This window comes from Chiloscyllium plagiosum, chromosome 24 (assembly GCF_004010195.1).
Source record: "Chiloscyllium plagiosum isolate BGI_BamShark_2017 chromosome 24, ASM401019v2, whole genome shotgun sequence".
NCBI lineage: Eukaryota > Metazoa > Chordata > Chondrichthyes > Orectolobiformes > Hemiscylliidae > Chiloscyllium > Chiloscyllium plagiosum.
Window position 1 is genome coordinate 32,467,735 of NC_057733.1, and position 14,667 is coordinate 32,482,401.

Consider the following 14,667-nt stretch of genomic DNA (forward strand, 5'->3'; position numbering starts at 1 on the left):
AGGGCTATTGAACATGGATGTTTTGTCTGTAGCTAGAAATTTATTAAGTTCACCTTTGCAGGAACTCTTCAGAAAAATGATACTGCATATTTATCCACAAAATGTGAAAACAGATGCAATTATGACTCTTGTTTCTGCAATTTTAAATCATCCAGTTACTTAGTTAATTTGAGAGAATCAGGTACGCTGGCTAAAAAGCTACAGCAGATAATGGCTCCCTTGCGTTTCAGATGAATACATCAACTGCAAAGAAACAAAAAGTTGCAGAATGGCAACATTTTATCCTTATTGCTATATACTTACTATATAGTGACAGACCCAAAGAAACTAAAATTATATGTACTGCTGTCTGACCAATAAAATCTAAGCAAAGCATTCAAAACTGAAAAACAATAATGTAAGGAAAACAACTTGTATTCAACTCTGAACAGATCTGATCAACTTAAAGCTGATTACAGCCCACTGATTTTAATGAGTAGGAAATAAAATTGCCCTTCAATTAGCTACAACCATGGGTTCATTAAAAAGCCATAGCAGACTTCACTGACAGATGAGACAGAGGCTGCCTTATAATCTAGAGAGGAATTCAGTTATGTTGGCAAATTTATAACTCAAAACTGCATCATTACTTTGAAGTTGTTCAACAAATTTGGTCCTCTAGTTAATCTTGTCACAAATTTCTCCAAATGGGACAAGATCATTTTGATTAAACAAAGTCTGGCTTCTATGAACACAGATGTCTCTAACATTTTATACTTCAGAAAGTATGCTTTTTCTGATGTTGATCGCTAATAAAATGTTGATCGCTAATAACCTACATAACCTATATGCTCTCATCTTTTAGACTTCTATAAAAATGGGAAATAATTTGCTTAGAAAGGGCAATTAAAACATAGCTGTGACATTGCTCATTTTCAATAGGCCGACAGGGTGTATGATGCATCCAACATGAAAATTTTGGTAAAAAGATTAAAGATAGTTTGATAAACCTGCATCACCTTTTCCCTTTCTTAGACATCCTCATATAATAAGGATATGGAGGTGGAGAATTCTGCTACATCTATCCACAAAAACTGGGGAGTGGGCCCAATTTTATATACGGAGAATTGTTACTGCAGAACATGGGCCAGTGTCATATAAATCAGGGACATGATAGTTCATGTGTATGTGGGCAGGGTGGGGGAAAGAGAGTGAAGGAACATAAACCATAGTCACTAAAGTTGGTTCTAATATAACACAGTAGTTCTGTTCTTATTTGATCTAATTAAGAAAACTACACAATAGCCGGGCCATTTAAACCAATGGGGCCAGAATCGCATTATAGCGAATACAGGCAAGGAAAGTTTGTGTTCTACAAATAACGATCTAAATTCTTCAACTGCGTTAAACTCAATTAGTGTTGAAGAAATGTGTTATAGCAGAACAGACTGTACTCACATGGCATGGTATCACTAAGTAGAATTTGGTTTGAATTTTATGTTCAGAAATGTTTTTACACACCACTGGATCAGGTGGGACAGGTTTAATGTGCCATATACATACTCCTGTCCCTATTCCCTATGTTTTTCATGTATGGAAACAAAGTTAGAGATTATGGTGCTTGGTGGATTTTTTGGGTGTTTGGGGACAGGTTTGGGGTGGGGGGGGGGGGGAAATGAGTGCAAGAAAAGAGAGGAGACATGCCACAGCTTGGCATGCACAGTGCACCATCTCACAATGTATGATCACATGGTGTGATGGCTGAATACATGCAAGGTTTGCAACTTAAAAGAATACAAAAGCAGCTTAGCAAGTTACATGTAAATCACAAATGTGATGAGCATATTTTTACTCTCCAAACTAATGAAATTAATGGTGCAGATAATACACAAAAAGGACCGTAGTAAATACTTTTTTTAAACTGATTCAGTTACCTCTAACCTCTAACACCCATGCATGCTACTCTTCAATGAACCACAAAACATTTGAACAAACCTTGCCTTCAGGAGATATTGCACACGATGGAGAGTATTGAATGTGAAGCTGTTCTTCAACTGTTATGGCATTTGTGTTTTTGCTTGAAACATTGTTGGAGCTGTTAGTTACAGTATAGATTTTCTACAATCCAAAAGCCACAAGTAGAGTGGCTTTGCCACTGAAACATTGGAATTTTAAAAATCCTGTTGTTTTGGAGAAGGAATGCAACGACGTGGTCCTACTCTTATGCAGGTTTCTGGAAATTGGTCTCTATTTTTATTGTTTGGAAACCTCCCACAAAACTACTTGCCAATGTTCATTAACAGCTTACTATACAGGAAAAAGGAGTAGCAGTAGGCCATTTGGCCCCTTTAGCCTATTTCACCATATAATAAGATTAGAGCTAATCATCCCTGGTCTCAGCTCTTTTTGAGCTTGCTCTCCATACTCTAACTTCCCAAAACTTCAAAAACCTAACTACCTCCTCTTTGAGTACTTTCAGTGATTAAACCTTCACAATGGAGTTGGAGAATTCCAGATATAATCACTACACTTGGAAGAAATTCATTTGCACCTCAGTTTTATTCATTGCAGTTATCCTAAACTGCAATGAATAAAGACCTAACCTGTTTATCTGTTCTTTAAGTCAATTCCTTCATTCTTGAAATCAATGAATCTCTTTTGAGTTGCCTCCAATACCAGTCTGTCCTTTCTTAAATACAAGGAACAGCAATTAAGACAACTAAAAGAAACATCAATCAGGTCTAACAAAAGCTGCAACCCTTTGACTAACTCTCTTTTACTAAAATATGATGATATTGGACTAGTTTTACTACACCAGTTTGGTATTGTATTATTGCATTGGTTGTTTTAAGGTTATGACTGAGTGTGTCCAAGAGAATTTTCTTGATCACTTATTAGTTGTAATGTCATAGCAGGCGGTTTTTCAAAAGGAGCAGTTTAGATAGGGTCAAAGTATATTCCCATGAAGTGGGGGAGAGAAATCAAAGTCAGAGCTCCCTGTATAATAAAAAAGACAGACGCAACAAAAAGAGTGAACAACAAGGATACATGGATAAAACTACAAGTCAATCCGCTTAACTTTAGTGGTAGTAAAATGTTGAGACGATATACCAACACAAGAACATTAACTCGGAAAAGCAGGACTAATAAAGATAAAACAACCATGTGTTCAAAGCAGAGTGTTAACTGAACTGTTAGAATTTTTCAATAAAATAACAGACATTTGAGGGAAATGGGAGTTGATGCGGCTTATACACACTTCCAAACAGCATTTGACAAAGTGCTGTGAAAAAAAAGGCCTGCCAACAAAATACAAGGGGAAGGAGCAGCATGGATTGCAACTTGATTGAACAAGAGGAAATAAAGCAGTGGCGAATGGTTGCTTTTCATACTTTAGGAAAATACACAATGGTGTTCTCCAAGGGTCAGCATTAGCACCACTGCTTCTCTTTTTTTTGTTTTTCTCTTGCATTTATGCTAATTGGCTTGTTAATGAGTGAAACAGTTGTGACTGGAGAAGCAGTAAACAGCTGGGAAGTAGCAGGGCAAGAAACTTGTCTGGGAGTACCTTTTACCAGGGACAAGGGGAAAGGTGGCTGCGAAAGGGATGACAAGGAAACGAGGAGGAAAAAAAGACAGAACACAGTTTAACCTAATCAAGGTATACCCAGCTAACTGTGGAATCCAGGAAAACTAAGTCAGTGATAATAAATTCCTTGAAAAATTAATGTGATTAATGTTCTTTAGCTTAAGAATGCATAAATCAGGAGCCACTACAGGCGGGAAAACAATGTAATGGATGGTATTGTAACGAACACGGCAAGTAAATCTCAGGAAGAGCTGCTCCAAAAAAATTGTGCTCTGCTGAGGATAAGAAATGCATTGCAGTCAGTTTCCTTTTTCTTTCCTGATTACTTATGAGCACATTTCACCAGTTATAAACACTCCCGTTCCCTGATCTTGTGTCATGCATCAACTTAGGTGAATGGGTTTCTCTTGCTTCACCAATGTTCTCTGAACTGCTACGGGCAAGTGCCAATTTTCATTGCCCTACATAAAGAACCAGATGACATTTTCAATGGCACATCTAAAATGCCAAATCAACAATGTGGGTCAAATGATTTTCACGTGATGAAATTTAGCAATACAGAAAATACAGAAAAATAAAGAAAGAATTTTCACACAACAATGGATGATTAACTGCAGGATATTAGATCATCCAGTAATAAGAGTAGTATCAATGACACATGCATATAGATACTGAGAACAGCCCATTCGAATCTCATTTTCGTCTTCAACCGTTCTGAGTAATCAGCTTATTTAAAATATGGAATATGTATCAAACACAAAATGGAGTGTATAAACAGAATAAAAATTGGTATAACCAGATACGTATGAATATTGCCTTGGGCTAAAATATAGTCAGAAACATACGTTGTGAAACTCCTCAGACTTGCAACTTATCTGGTTGCCTTCAAAAGAATGAGATGAAGATGATTTTTTCCCCCACTATGGTAAATCTCTAACCACACAGAATTTATGGAAGCTCAATCTTTTAGCATGTTCGAGGCAGAAATCAAGGAATTTCTGGAGACTAATAAAATCAAGGGATGTGGAGTGAGCACTTCGTGGAGTTGAGATAGTTGCTCAGCCATTATCCATTTGTATGTCAAAGCAGGCTGCATGGGCTGAATAGCCTACTGCTGTTTCTAACATATCTTCAGAAGTAAAAATATTTACTGCCATCTTGACCTAATATTATACTGAAAATTTTCCAATTTAGTTTCAGGCTGTGCAGGTCTTCCAGCGATTCAACTAAACAATTCTGCTGGCTCAAACGTTTTCACATTTAATGATCTGTTGGGGCTGTGATACTGGGACAAAAATAAATGACTCATCCAAAACATCACCAAGCAATTGTTAATTCATGAAGATGGGGGTGAAAGTATAGCTTAGTTCAGTTCAACCATTCCTATTATAATTCCGACTATTTATTTGGATTTTTCCCCTTTACATTTTTGGCTCCAAATACCAAAATGCAGCAGTCGCTTCTAGAGAAGTCCACGGCCGGGCCGAAATATAACAAAATCCCCCACTGAGCAAACTGTTCCTAATTGAGCTTTTTTTTCGAAGGGAGGCAGGAAAAGAGACAATTAACTGGTGGTTAAATTTTAAAAATTCAATTTTGTTTCAAAATCAACAGATGAATTGCAGCTGAACATTGCGGAGAATTGACTCTGACATCATCTCTATATTCGGACAGGGGGCGGTAAACCATCAAAACTCCAGCACTCGCCTTTTAAACTAACATGAACAAACAGTGACATCATGCTCGAAGTCGCAACGCCTGGACCAAAATGTTCGAGTTTCGCACAGAATCCGAAATAAAATTCTAAGGCATACCCAGTTAATAAAGTCGATAGCCCTCAAAACTTGTAATCTCAACACTTCAAATGGTAAGAACTGTAAGAGTCCGCAATCGATCGCCTCTCGAACACTGCAATTCGATCCCCTCCTTTTCAACCGAGTTTTCTTTTAGAAAGAGTAAAGAAGCCGACACCAGTTTATTGCAGAACCAGGATCCTGATTTCTTTTAAAAAAAACGTAGAAAGTGCCCGGAGCTGAATGTGCGACTCCCGAAATTTCTCCGTGGACTAATTGAAAGACACAGAATACACAACTTTAACTGGTAAGGGTGGCGCAGTTTGAGCAAGTACCGGACACTATCTCCTCCCCTTTAACTCTCACGTACCTGTACGTGGAAAACTTCATACCAGGACACGGAGCTTACTCAACAGCATGTATTAGGATGCACGAAACACGTCGTTCTATTTATTAAAAGGGTGAACAATGATGCAACCAAATTCCAGATGGTCACCCGGCAGGGCAAAAGTGAATCTCACAGGTCGAATATCAAGGATCTTCTGAGTTAAACAACTAAACTTACTTATTCAAAACCACTTAATAGCTAGCACGGCCTAATAATTTCCAAAGTACTTTTTTTGACCATATCTCAAATCGCAAGGTCTTCAGTGGGACGGTGCAGACTCTGAGCCGAATTGCCTCTTCTCGCACTGTACGAATTCTACTTAGGGATCCGAACCCCTGAAGAAAATTTGAAATGGGGCAAATTGGAGCGTGTCAAAGGCAAATCATTTCAATGGAAGGATATCATTCTGTAGGAGGTCTGCTTGGCTGCTCTGGGATGTTTCGACATACCTATGGAGTATTTGGAGCTTTCAGTAAAGAAGCCCCATAATCAACTAAGGAAAGGTACTGAACGCAATCTCGGGGGGGGGGGGGGGGAAGCACAATGGGATTGCTAACTGGCTTTAAGACAGAGAGCTGAATGTGGGAGTAAACGGTAGTTCTTCAGAATGAAGTGGGAAGTGGTGTTCCATAGAATGAGTGCTAGGACCGCTGTTGAACCACACGTTACTTTACAATCCAAAACATCTAAAATGTGCAGGTGACATCAAATTTGTTGGTAGGATGTGGAAGACGGAGAAGGAAAAGGGATTGTAATTATGGAGAACAGTGACAAATTACAGCAGTACATGTTTTAAAGAAGGGCAAATGAAGCTCATTACAAGTGTAGTATACTTTGTTAGAAAGAATACAGAGGTTAAATGAAAAAAAGCTTGGAATGTGAATGCCCAGCTAGGGTATAGGAACAAACAGATTTTAGAAAAGTTCACCAACGATTAAAAGTCCCAACAGTTACCATGGCTGCACAAAAACAAACAAAACCAAACACTAGATAAATTTGAAATTTAGGGAAGGTTTACTATTATGTGGAACTTTGGACCAAATGTTCAAAATTGGAAGCATTACTGGTCACGATATATTAAAAAGGACACAGAAAGACTGCAGAGAGTGCAGAGATTTACAAGGATGATGACATGAAATGCTAAAAAAAAGTCCCAGTCTATCCAACCTCTCCTTACAACTCAAACACTCCAATCCTAGCAACATCCTTTGGGAAGGTACACCAGAAAGAATGAATAGGTTGGTCTCATTTATCCTGACAAAAAGCATGTAGGGTAACCTAAAGGTATTAAAATCATGAGATGCTTTAATACACCAGAGATGGGGAGAAAAAGGGAGAGGGAATGACAGAATGTTTCCTCGAGGGGAAAAGCATAACGAAACATCATCAACGCAGAATAATTACCAAGAAATCCAACAAGAAATTCAGAAGAAACTTCTTTACCCAAAGAGTGGTGAGAATGTGGAAATCACTATGCGAGGGAATGACGGAAATGGTGAATAGTATAGATGCACGAGGGAAACCAGATAAGTATATAAAGTCACAAGGGAAGACAGAGTTATGTTGGTAGATTTAAATCAGACAGGAAGACACAGGAGAGAGAAGCACAACTAACAGAATGTACCACTTAGTGCCTGAATTGTGTGATGTGTCCATATTTTCTAACAGTGTTTAGAGATAAAGTTATACACCTCAAAGCAGATGGGACTTGAATTTGGGTCTCCTGGTTCAGAGGTAGAGTCACAACCACTACATGGGCCCTGTTTTGTACGTCCTATGTAATGACCTTCACTTTATCGCAAGGTCTTAAATGGATCTATTCACTAATGACTGCACAACATTCAGCTCCCTTTACAATAATAATTATCATAAGATCATGCCCGCATGAAGCAAGACTTTGATAACCCGGTGTTTTGGACGAATAGCAAATAATATTTCTACTGCAGAATAGAATCATAGGGTGATACAGCACAGAAACAGAGCATTCGATCCAACTCGTCCCTGCCGACCAGGCCCTAAATTGAACAAGTCCCAGTTGTCTGCGTTTGGCCCATCTTTCACTAAACTTTTCCTTTTAAGTGTTGTAATTGTACCTGTCTCGACCACTTCCTCTGGCAACTCATTCCACACCCGCAACACCTTCTGCATGAAAAAGCTGCCCCTTAGGTCCCTTTTAAATCTTTTCTTTCTCACTTTAAATCTGTATCTTCTAGCTTTGGACTCAACTACCCTTGAAAAAAGACCTTGGTATTCACTTTAACCAGGCCCATGATTATATAAACCTCTGAGGTCACTGCACCGCACCCCCCCAAAAAAAAGCCTCCAACACCCCAGTGAAAAATACCAGCCTCTCCTTGTAACTCAAACCCTCCAGTCCTGGCAACATCCTTGGAATTTTTTTCCATGTGAGTTTTCTAGTTCAACATCAGGGCAACCAGAATTGTACGCAGTGTTCCAAAAGTGGTCTCACCAATGTCTTGAATAGCCACCTCACAACTCCAGTACTGAATGCTCTCACCAATGAAGTGTGCCAAATGCCTTCCTTACCACCCTGGTCTACATACAACATCCCTTCAAGGAACAATGAACCCCACCCCTCTGTTCAACCACATTCTCAGGGTCCTGCCATTAACTGCGCAAGTCCTACCCCGGCTTGCCTCACCAAAATGCAACATCTCGCATTTATCTAAATTAGACCTGCCACTTCTTGGCCTTTTGGCCCGACTGATGAAGATCTCATTGTGCTCTTAGATAATATTCTTTACAGTCCACTACACCACTGATTTTGGTGTCATCCGCAAACTTACTAACCATATCTCCTACATTCTCATTAAATCGTTTACAAAAATGACAAACAACAGTGGACCCAGTCCGAATAATAATCCTTTACTACCAACCTTGATCTTCTGTCAAGCCAATTTTTATCCAAGTGGCTCCCTCTCATTGGATCCCACGTGATCTAACCTTACAAACCAAACTACCCATGCGGTCTCTGTTGCAGGCCTTGCTAAAGTCCAGACAGACATCTACCATGCTGCTCTCATCTATCACCTTGGTAACTTCTTCAAAACACAACCTCCAAGAAGAGATTGATCACAAGTCCTCACCAACATTTTAAAGGGATTCCATTGGCTAGATACTGAACAAGTCATTCAAATGCTACAGAAATTAAAGCAGATCAGAAGACAGGGATCCCAAAGGTGGCCCACCTCCTGCAAGCCTCTCCACTAGTTACAAAGCTATTTGGTGTGCAATGGAATACTTCCCGTTTGTCCAAATAAGAACAGCTGCCGTAATAGTCAAAAAGCTTGACACTATCCAGTAGGTCAAAAAGTGTGGTGCTGGAAAATCACAGCTGGTCAGGTAGCATTCGAGGAGCAGAAGAGTCAACATTTCGAGCATAAGCTCTTCATCAAGAAGCCCTGATATACAATCTCATTCTATCTCAGGACAATAAAAAGATCCATATACATCAGGAACTGAGGGACTAGAACAAAGGCCTTTGCTACCATTATCGACATTCCTGATGAAGAGCATATGGTCAAAACGTTGACTTTACTGCTCCTCAGATGCTGCCTGACAGGCTGTGCTTTTCCAGCACCACACTTTTTTTAATATTGATCTCCAACATCTGTAGTCCTCACTTTCTCCTACTATCCAGTAGGTTTCTACTTGGTTGACATCCCATCCAAACACCCACTTTTTCTACTCAGTGGCCTATCAGGGTTGCAAGTTTGTACAAGCTGTTAAATTTTGGGCGGCACAGTGGTTAGCACTGCTGCCTCACAGCGCCAGAGACCCGGGTTCATTTCCCACCTCGGGCGACTCCCTGTGTGGAGTCTGCACATTCTCCCCGTGTCTGCGTGGGTTTCCTCCGGGTGCTCCGGTTTCCTCCCACAATCCAAAAATGTGCAGGTTAGATGAATTGGCCATGCTAAATTGCCTGTAGTGTTAGGTGAAGGGGTAAATGTAGGGGAATGGGTCTGGGTGGGTTGCGCTTCAGCAGGTCGGTGTGGACTTGTTGGGCCGAAGGGCTTGTTTCCACACTGTAAGTAATCTAATCTAGTAAATTGTTGAAAATATTTTAGCAGCACATTCTAAACTGGTGACTTCCACCACCTATATGGACATGGGACAGCAACTCATTAACTTGATATCTACACAGGAATAGAGGTGGTGAACTTATGCTTGGAGATTTTAGAGTAACAGGATAGGCAATAATGGTACCCAAAGGCCTTTGTTCTAGTCCCCCACTTCCTGATGGAAATGGGGCTTTTTATTGCTTGTCCTGAGATAGGATTGGATTGTGTTAGGGCTACCTGTGGAAATCCTCAAACTGTGGCAAGGAGAAGATTAAGCTAACCAGTGGCCATTTAAGGTGAACTGAATGAGGGCAATTGGGAATCTTCCCCAACAGTCTATTTTAGCCGCCAGGAGGACATCCCTGAACCACAGTATGAAGGCGTTTGAGCCAGTGCTCCAAGCAAATTTAGAATATCTCTGTTTTTGTTTACCCCAATAAAAAAAAATTCCCAAACCCAAAGTGGGCCCTCAATGCTGGAAAGGTGACTTTTACTTTTAAATTACATTGACAAAAAAAGGCTTATACTTTGCTCCCATTTGCCTGCCATGGAAACTTGCTAATACTGCTCTCAAATTGGTATGCCTCCAGATTAGAATCCTGCCCGTTATTCTTAACTGGATGGCAAAGTTCACTCTGATTGCTCAAGTGAAAAGGCATACTGTTTCTCTCAGTGCACATTTCTGACCCCTACTGGAGCCCTATGGATGTGCTCAGAACCCACAGGGTAAATTCTGAAGAATCTGTTTACATCATTGTGATAGTACCTTCAAAATGACTGCTACGAATTAAGGCAAAGGCACTTTCTCAAATGCAACTGAGGAAGTGTCAGTTATTAACAATATTTTCAGAAATGCTCATATTCCAAAACTGGATTTTCTTTTTAATTCACTTGTGGAACATGGGTGTCACTGGCCAGGCCAGTCATTCCTAGTTGTCCTTGAGAAGGTGGCGGTGAATGATTGCCTTGAATCACTGCAGTTCATATGCTGTAGGTAGACCCATAATGGAGTTAGGGAGGGAATTCCAGGATCTTGACTTGGTGACATTGCAGGAAGTCATGTGGTTCCAAGTTAGAACAGTGAATATGCTGCCCTTGTCCTTCTAGAAGGAACTAGTTGTGGGTTTGGAAAGTGCATTTGTTGAAGGATCTTTGGCAAATTTCTGCAGTGCGTCTTGTAGATAATACACACTGCTGCTACATGAGCAGTGGAGGAGAGAGTGAATGTTTGCGGATGTGATGTCAATCAAGTGAGCTGTTTTGTCCCAGATGGTATTATTGAGCTGCATCCATCCAGGCAGGTGGAGAGTATTCCATCATACTCCTGATCTATGCCTTGTAGATGGTGGACAGGCTTTGGGGAGCAGGAGGGAAGTTACTACTACAGTATTCCTAGGCTCTGACCTTCTCTTGTATCCACTGTTTTTATATGGTAAGTCCAATTCAGTTTCTACCAATGCTGATAGGGGGGAAATTCACCAATGGTACACTAACTGAGGGCAGCAAAATCAATATGGCACCTTCTAATTTGCAAAGATTAAATCTTCCAAACAATTGGTTATTGTTTTTAAGGCTCCGTATATGGACTAACTGTGGTCTGACTAAATTAAATATCTGGAGGTTTGGCAATATGCACATTATCAAACATTGGTACTTGGAACAAAAACTCAAGTACCAATTGATAGCTAATTTTGTGTACAGCATTGCAATTAAATTGAAACTCCCCAAGTTGATACTACAAAGAAAAAGACCAATTCATGGGTGAAGTAAAGTTATACACAAGGGCAGTAGGATGGATAAATGCTGGTCTTGACATTTGCACCCCAAACACCGAAACATCAGATGTCATAAAAGCTATTAAGTGCATTTTACAACAACTTGTTTGGTTGTCAATTCTATTAATCAATTATGAATTCAACTGGTTTTTGTAACCAAAGGTTTTTGTAAAAGTTTGCTTATGCCTTAATAATGACTGAGCGATCATAAAGTGACAGTAAAATGCTATAGCTAAAATGATGTATATTTCAGCAGATGACAAAGCATGTGTTGTAAACTTCAGGTATAGACAATTTATGCAATGTTGGAACAACATGATCACTACAACCCCAAGTAGTCATTGTACATATTTACTGTATAAATAAAAGTCTTGCACATCTATTATTGGATTAAGGGAAGAATGGTTAAACAAAAAGGTTCAGACTCATATTCAAATTGGTAGCACAACAGCATTGGTAAACTGAGGGGAATGAGAAAACTGTATACCTGAGTGCCATTAGCAGTTAGTCATATCAAAAGCATAAAGGGTCTGTGGATTAATATAGTCAGCCATATTTTAAAACGATGGTGTCAGAATGCGATTGATGTGCCATAATCAAATTCGATTTCCAGAGTGGGAGTATAACTAACAAGTACCCTCAAGATAATAAAAATTAAAATTAATGATTAAATACTGCTCGAGCTAATAAAATTCACTATGGGAAAACAGAAGCAGAAAGAGGATCTGTATTTCCTTTTTACAAACCTACACGCCACATCTGTTATTCATTTGCATTTCAATAAAGGGACGGCTTAAAAAAATCTGTTTTTGAAACAGCACCGTCAGTGCCACTCTAGACTAACAACATACCATTAAAAAAGCCTGTTATGTCACCTACAAAAGAAACTGAAACCTGATAAAAGGCAGCGATTAAAAAAGAAACGCCAAATTGGACAGCCTTGATTGAAATTGCTTAATCGGTATTACGAAATCGCAGGTTTGGACTGAATGAGAACCTCCAGTCTCCTTGCAAAAGTCAAGCAGCCTAATGGCAACTCAAGGTTATGTATCAAGATAGGGCAGCTGGGTATCCCTATTGAAAAGCTACTTTATCCATAAAATTAACCTTCACCACAGGGGGGTAATTTCAACAGACCAATCAGTTCACATACTTTTGTTTATATCATTCACCCGAGCAGTCGTCCAAACCACATGTTCCCACTTCATTTCCATATCGGTTTGTCCCCTTTCCTGTAATTACCCAACGTAAAAGCCACCAAGCTAAATAGAGTACAGGGTTTGTAAAACAAAATCCCTTTGTTTTGAAGAGAAAATAATGTGTTTTGTAACATGAGCGACAGTAAATGCATTTTGACATGTTATATTGTTAAAGATGTCCTAATGACGAGAAACGATGCATGGGCCACGATGTTATAATAAAGGGACCAGAATTACTTGCCGGCGGAGATTAAAGCAGAGAAGTCACTTCACGAATAAATACGGAGAACACCCGACCAGGGCAGGATTAAGGTATACTCCTCTCGGCTAACTTTCCTGGTATCCCATTTTGGAACATTAGTACTTCCCTGTCTTACTGATGGGAGAGGCGGGGAAAAGCAGCAAATGGAAGGATGGCCGTTACTGGTGGCTGGGGGAAAAAAAAACGGTGGGACAAGGAAGGTTCTCAGCTGATGTGCTACAACCTTTGTACTAACGATCAGAGACCATGAAGGGAATACCCGAGCTGGGTACTGTATCGGAAAGGCGCCATAAGGGTTGGGTGGGCGAAGACCCATCCCCCTCCCAGGCGGCTCGCGCCTTCGCCCGTGAAGGGAAACGGCCGTTAACGGTCACTGCTCGCGGCCCGAACGTTCCAAATCCCAGCGGGAATTCGAACGCCTGACCTACGCAAGCTCGAGCCCCAACACCCAAGTTGGTGCCTCTGCCATCGCCACGAACCACCGGCCGTCCCCACGGAAGGTGAAAACATGCCCAGAGCCAATAATAGAGGAAGACGACGGGAGGGGCACGGGTTGGAGCCACGGGCTCTCCCAGAGGAGAACAAACAACGCCGGATGGTCGTAAACATGCAACGGCGGTGAACGCCCAGACAGGACATCAACGGTAACGATATGTATTAAAGTGGGGAGCCGCCCCATGCTATTCCTCCCCGCCTAAAAAAAGAAAATTCTGAATATATCCTACCTCCGATTCCGTGGCTTATATTCTCACTCCCTCTTTTTTCTCCCAACCCCTGTTGTTCCCTTTACGTTTACACATTGTGTGGAATCGCTCCGGGCAGTTCACACACCGTCCAATCGTCGACCATAACGTCATTGAGCGCGTCATTCGTGTCAAGAGCCAATGGGCTGCTCTACGAGGATCTGTAACTCCTCAGCAGCGTCATTCAAAAAAAAGTTGTATTTAGTGCGTAGGTGTATTGTTGACTGGATTGGAGAGATTATTTTGATATTTTTAAAAGGCAGAATTCTATTCATGCAACAAAAAATTTGGTATCGAACTCTGTTTGGCAGAGCACGATATTAGGAGAAAGTGAGGACTGCAGATGCTGGAGATCAGAGCTGAAAATGTGTTGCTGGAAAAGCGCAGCAGGTCAGGCAGCATCCAAGCAGCAGGAAAATCGACGTTTCGGGCATAAGCCCTTCTTCAGGAATGAGGACAGTGTGCCAAGCAGGCTAAGATAATAGGTAGGGAGGAGGGACTTGGGGGAGGGGCGTTGGAAATGCGATAGGTGGAAGGAGGTTAAGGTGAGGGAGATAGGCCGGAGTGGGGTGGGGGCAGAAAGGTTAGGAAGGTGGTGCTGAGTTCGAGGGTTGGGACTGAGACAAGGTGCGGGGGGCGGGGAAATGAGGAAATTGGAGAAATCTGAGTTCATCCCTTGTGGTGAGAGGGTTCCTAGGCGGAAGATGAGGCGCTCTTCCTCCAGCCGTCGTGTTGCTATGGTCTGGCGATGGAGGAGTCCAAGGACCTGCATGTCCTTAGTGGAGTGGGAGGAGGAGTTGAAGTGTTGAGCCATGGGGTGGTTGGGTTGGTTGGTCCGGGTGTCCCAGAGGTGTTCT

At 41.0% G+C, this 14,667-nt stretch overlaps 1 protein-coding gene across 2 annotated transcripts in view; it reads right to left on the reverse strand.

Annotated features, from left to right (window-relative positions):
- The window catches only part of cdc42ep4b (CDC42 effector protein (Rho GTPase binding) 4b), a 31,657-nt gene extending 17,732 nt beyond the window's left edge, over positions 1-13,925 (reverse strand). Inside the window, exons 1-2 of one of the 2 annotated variants that reach the window (XM_043714750.1) lie at positions 13,793-13,925; positions 5,383-5,511 (exon numbers count right to left, since the gene is read on the reverse strand). The gene's annotated coding sequence lies outside the window, so the exon portion shown is untranslated. The remainder of the gene's footprint in view (positions 1-5,382; positions 5,512-13,792) is intronic. The other variant, XM_043714749.1, reaches the window with a different exon arrangement.
- Positions 13,926-14,667: the final 742 nt, after the last annotated feature.